Source organism: Meriones unguiculatus, chromosome 12 (assembly GCF_030254825.1).
Source record: "Meriones unguiculatus strain TT.TT164.6M chromosome 12, Bangor_MerUng_6.1, whole genome shotgun sequence".
NCBI classification, from domain to species: domain Eukaryota; kingdom Metazoa; phylum Chordata; class Mammalia; order Rodentia; family Muridae; genus Meriones; species Meriones unguiculatus.
Window position 1 is genome coordinate 1,663,765 of NC_083360.1, and position 6,236 is coordinate 1,670,000.

General features: G+C 42.6%; 1 long non-coding RNA gene across 1 annotated transcript in view; it reads right to left on the minus strand.

Moving 5' to 3' along the window:
- Positions 1 to 1,050: 1,050 nt before the first annotated feature.
- LOC132646712 (uncharacterized) overlaps positions 1,051 to 6,236 on the minus strand; it is an 8,736-nt gene continuing 3,550 nt past the window's right edge. The window contains exons 2-3 of the long non-coding RNA XR_009584963.1: positions 1,859 to 1,985; positions 1,051 to 1,595 (exon numbers count right to left, since the gene is read on the minus strand). This is a non-coding gene — a long non-coding RNA (uncharacterized LOC132646712). The remainder of the gene's footprint in view (positions 1,596 to 1,858; positions 1,986 to 6,236) is intronic.

Genomic DNA, 6,236 nt, shown 5'->3' on the forward strand with positions numbered 1-6,236 from the left:
TTACCGTGGGTTCTGGGCATCTAACTCAGGTCTTCGTGCTTCCAAGGCAAATACTTTACCAGTAGGTTATTTCTTTAGCCCTGGCCTATATTGCTTTACAATATGGAATTCCCAGGCGAGTATCCCAAGAGAGCTAAAAGGTGTGCTGTTTTGTCATGTTGCACCAGGCGTGATACAGCCTTGCTTCTGTGCTATTGCACTAGTCAAAATTGCCACAAAGACTTCCAGTGAGGGATGTGACCTGCACCCTTGGAAGGAACCTGACCGCCTGCTGATGAGCTTAGGACAGGAAGTGGCATCACAGGCGCCGCTCAAAACATTGTCAAGCTTTCCTTCCGCACAGCTAAGGACATCGTTTTTGTTTGTTTGGTTTTTGAGCCAAGGTTTCTCTGTGTAGCGTTGGCTGTCCTGAACCCGTTTTGTAGACCGGTCTGGCCTCAAACTCACAGCGACCCATCTTCCTGCCTCCCTGAGTGCTGGGATTAAAGGCACGTGCGCCACCATGCCTGGCTCTGACATCTTACAGTTAGAAAACTTTTTTTTTTTTTTTTTTTTTTTAATTTTTAATTAGGTCAAGTTTACCAGTCTTTTGCTTCCTGGTTAATTCTGTGTGTGTGTGAATGATCCTCTCATGTTAGGTTTACATTATGATGCTAGCATGATCCCATAAGGCAGCTGGCATTTGCATATGAGCCTCAACTTTTATAGAGGGACTGGAAACAGAGAAGGAAAACAGATGGTCCAGGGTAGACTCTCAAGGTCACGGTCTCCATCCTGGCTCTCACGGCATCCTAGCATGTGGCATGTACTCCTCTTTCTAAGAGGCCTGTGACCACCAGATTGACCCCCATGGGCCTCTCTCAGGGCTCATTATCCCACTGGAAGCTGCTTTGCCTGTTATATGTTCTGTCTACTCTTCCAGAACCAACGCTTGGTGGAAAATGGGCTCGGGTTATAGACCATCTTCTGAGAAGGCGTGAAGAAGAGGCGGCTTTTAGATGACAGGGAGTGAGATGACATCTGAACTCGAGGGGCTCGGGTTGTGTTTCATGTTCTTGTTGTTTTTATTGTTGTTCTTTGGGGGTTTTGGTTTTTTTGCATATCAGCATAGAAACATAGGGTTCAGGAGGGAGAAATACATGTTTACAGCTTAAGTGTCCCTAAGAGCAGGTTCTGGCTTGGGCATCAAATATAAACAGCTATGTTTTAAGCATAACAATTAACAGGGCCGTACGGCAAGACCAGAAAACCACCCATTCCCGACTTTACCAGGTTGATGTGAGGGAAAAATGAGCTAATGGGCAGTAGTCAGTGCCAAGAGAAGTGAATGCAGTTCCTCTCTCCCTCACAAAAAAACATCCAGGCCTTGCTATGAGGCAAGTCGTCAGATGACAGAGAGACATTCACTAAGCAGAGCATAGTCCAGGAAAACCCTGTAGTCCGAATAATGTCATTGCATTACCGGGCACGAGGAAGCCTGCCAGCCTAAGGCCATCCCTCCCTCACACGGACTACCAGGTGATTTGCATGAAGTGATTCATTAGTGGGCGGAAGAGGGGACTTAGACTCTGCCACTTCTTTTTGCAGAGTTTCTGCTGAAATGAGAAAGAGGTAGAAACTATGATTAGGTTGTCATTTTAAATTGCTATTTGGACTTTTATTTTATTGTTTTTTATTTCCAATGAAGGAAGCCCAGACTAAACCCATTCTGTGGGCTGGGTGAAGCAACGACCCCAATTCTCACGCCCTCTCATGGTCACAGTCTCAGTGGTGTCAGCCTTCACTCAGACGCTGCTCTCACCCATCTTCAACACACAACAGCAAAGTAATGGAAGGCAGAGCTTGTAGAAGTGCTTACGTTTCTGCTCTTTCTCCTGTTCCTCTGCTGTAACCATGAAGATCATCCCGTACTAACAGCTGAAGAATGAGGCCCTTGTAGAATAGAAATGAATCCTGAAGCCATCTTAACCCAACCATCCAGATATCTGTAATGGGAAAATATAAGCGAGACCAGCAGAGTCTGGCCCAATTAGATCAGTAGAACCACCCATTACATGAAAAACCAATGAAAGACAATAAATAGATGTTGTTTAAGCTACTGTTTTACTTTTATGGTTGTAGTTACTATCAGTGATTGGATATATTATCTTATATACATTCAAACAGCAAAATGAAGACACCTGAGAAGGTCAAGAGTTAGCCAGGACAGAAGGCAATGGTGAATACTAGCATGCTAATGGTCCAGACTTATCACCTGGGAAGATGGCTCACCATTACTTTAAACACTCAGATTCTCCGTGGTCCAACAGTGCTATTCCTAGATGTGTGTGCCCGAATGCAGCTTGGAAAGCAGCATATTCCAGTGATGTGTGTGAGAATGCTTAGAATAGCGCTGCTCACAGAGGAGAGACATGCACACCACCCAGCCGGCTGTCAGCGCAAAGAACAGATGCTATACACCATTTCTATAAAGCAGTAGTAAAAGGCGAATAAACCAAGATGCACCAATATGAATTCATCTTACCAACACTATACTGAGTAGGAAAAAATAAACAAGTGACTGAACAATGCAAGCCATGGGATCTCCCCATGTAAAAATGTAAAGGAATAAAACTAAACACATTGTTTAGAGGTACATACAGATGTACAATGATTATAATAAAAACTATCCCCCAAAACTTAACATAGTGAATACACTGAGATAAAAACAAAAACCTCAAAACTGCTAGCAACACTGATCATCTGGGCTATCTGTACACATGTATTCATTTTATTATTCTTTATATCTTATTTGCTACATGTCCCTTTAGAAGAATCTGTCTGTCTGTCTGTCTGTCTGTCTATGCATTCATTTCTTTTAAAATAGGAAGGTGAGAGGGAGGGAAGGAGAAAAGATAAAGTGAGGGAGTAGGAGAGAGACAGAGAGACAGAGAGGAGAGAGATCCTATCCCATGTCCTTATCATTGCTGCCAGAGTCATCGAGCAGAGAGAGCAGACCTCTGGGATTTTGCTTCCGCTGTGTTTCTCTAATGTCCTTATCAGGGAGAGATGATGAGTATGTGCTTTGTTTCCAATACCTCCACCCTGCCACTGCCCCTGAAATCAGCAGCTTCCGAAATATTCCACTTTGGCCTTAAGCAGGCATCATTTTATTGTAACTTATATGATGCAGGTCTTGCTTCTGCAATAACACTGATGTGAAAAACACTTAACTGCTTACCAGTTGGAAGGATGCACAGAAAATGGTAGTGTACATCAAAACCAAGGAAGCTACAGTTTTCCACGACTCCAAGGTACTTGCTGCTGTAGCGTTTCGGTCTCCTCTTTGGTGTGTGTTTGTTTTTTAAGATTTATGTATTTTCATTTTATGTGTGTGAGTGTTTTGCCTGAATGTATATCTGTGCGCTGCATGCACTCTTGATGCCTGCAGTGTTCGGAAGAGGACATTGGATCCCTTGGAACTGGAATGATAGACAGTTGTGAGTGCCACAGGGGTGCTGGGAATAAAAGCCAAGTCCCCCCAAGACAGCCATTGCTCTTAGGCATTTATCCATCTCTCTAGCCCTGTGGATCAGGTGACTTTTAACTTAGAATCAATGAATTGATATCTCCACTAAGTCTTGAACTGTATTTAATGATTAGACCACAAGAGAACACACATTTGTAGCCTAAAGAATGAAAGTATATGCCCACACAATAACTTATACACAAATGTGCATAGCAACATTATTTACAGTAACTAGAAAACTAACCAACACAAGTGTTTACCAACTGCAGAACAGACATAAAGTGAGATGTCTATACATAGTATTATTATTCACTCATAAGAAATGAGGTGCTGACGAATCAGAAACATTAAAAATGAAAGAAGACAGAAGCATAAGGTTGTGTGTAATGTGATTCCAGTTGTATGAGATAAATGTCCAGAACAAGTAAGTGGGTAGCAAGAGGAAGTAGATTAGGGATTACTAGGAGTTGGGTAGTGAATGATGAGAAGGATGATAATGGGGCCATAGTTTCTTTTTAGATGATGAAAATGATCTGGAATATTGGTGATGGTTGCACCATTTTTGAATGCACTAAACTTCTGGATTGCATTTTTTAAAAAGGTCCATCTTATCAGCGTAAAATAGAACTGAAAGAAGAACAGATCTGTGCAGACATACAGCTACTCAGACTAACCTCGCGGTTATGATGGCCAGAGCCTGTGACCAGGAAAGGGCACGAGGAAGGCGAAAGGTGTTGTTCACGTTCTGTCTTGATCTAGGTGTTGACTATATGAACTTTTGAGTTTGAGCTGTGTTCTTCATTTCTGGCCATCCATCCATCTATCTATCATCTATCTATCTCTATGTATTCTATCTATCTATCTATCTATCTATCTATCTATCTATCTATCTATCTCTAGTTATAGGTTTAATTGAGTCCCACTAAGGAAATATTGAACTCCTAACTCCTAGGACCTTAGAATGTGACCTTATTTGGAAATAGAATCATTATTAAGATGAGGTCTTAATGGGGTAGGGTAGGCATTCAGTACCCTATTACCCGGTACCCTTATTAGGGGAGAAGAAACAGACCAAGTTAAAGGATTCCTGGGAGTGCCAGAGACTGAAAGAAGCCGGGATCCTCTCCTGGAGAGGACTGTGGAGAGACTGTGGAGAGAGTAGAATATGGTTAATCCTTCTGATCTGTTTGGCTGTCAGGCCACACAGTTTGTGCCATTTTGTTATAGCTACTGTCAGGATTTTGGAAGCAAACCTGTTTCTGGGTTGCCTAGCAACTTATGATGTCATCATGTGTCGCTGGCCAGGTGGCCACACCTGGAAGGCGTGGTTTCCTTGCCCCTTAAAGGTACAATCCGAACCTGGTCTCTCTCTTGGTCCTTTCTCTCTCAGTCTCTCTTGCTCTTGGCCTTCTCCCATTTCTCTATTGGGCCCCCTCTCCCTGCTCTCTTTCTCCCCATTATGTCCCCCTCTCCTTTCTCTCTCTCCCCATCTCTACCTAATAAACCTCTTCATAAAAGATCTGTTATATGCCTAATCGTCATTATTTAATATGTCTCATAACATTACAGCTACTCTAAGACATTAATACAAAATTTTAACGTTGGGAAGCAGGGAACTTCTCAGACACTGTATATACTCTGTATATATTAAAAATGGAAGTTACTTTGGGTTTTCATTAGACACACCATAAATTTTGAAGTTCATGATAGAAAGAGGCTAGATTCCCTTGGAGAGATGGCAGGTAGAATGATGAGCATTGAAGGTTCTTGATGAAGACTCAGAAGAAAGTGATGAACATGTTTTTGGGTAACCAGGAGGAGCATTGATTCTCCTTATGAAGTAGTAGAAAAACATAAAATTGGTTTCTGTACTGAGTGGAAAGCATAACATATAAGGAGTTAAATTATCTGAGCAACTATCTACTTAAAGAATGGAAGGTTCCACCTGATTTCTCTTTGTTCTTTATAGTAAAACAAGTGACAAAGTGACAAATTAAGGAATGCACTATTAAGGAAATGGGGATTAAGTGCTTGCTGGTCTGGAAAATTTTCACTCTGTCCAGATATCCTGTTGTGGGAACAGAAAACTATGTGGTTTAGAAAACTGTTTGCTGCAGAGATTAAGGTGTGACTCAGAGCCAGTCAGCCTTCTCAGCAAAAGCCAGAAATGCAGTCATTCAGGAAAGCTATGTGGGACAGGATTCCAAGAATGCGCCTCCAGAGGAATGCCTCTGGAGCGGATCGACAGGGATAGACACAGAGGGTACACAGGAAGAGCTCTGAGGCTGGAAGCATCGAGGAGCCTGGCTGACAGAAACGCCACAGAGTGAAAGGGCAGAGCACTAAGCAACAGGAGTTTGTTCTCAGGCCTTGAGATATAAAGTCAGTTTTCTTGCTCAGAGGATGAGCATGGGTGGAGTGGGTATTTAGATTTGCCCAAGAGTCATTCCATCTCAAACTACCTCAAAAAATCACCACAATCTCTTTCATTTATGTCACATATACTTTCTTAAAAGTCTCTAAATTGGCCTGGGCATGGTGGCATATGCCTTTAATCCCAGCACTTGAGAGTCAGAGGCAGGTGATCTCTGTGAATCTGAAACCAGCCTGGTCTACACAGTGAGTTCCAGTACAGCCAGGGCCAGAGGGAGAGGGAGAGAAAAAGAGAGATGGGAGAGAAAGGGAAAGACAGACAGACAGAGAGGAAGAGAGAGAACTTGACTAAAAT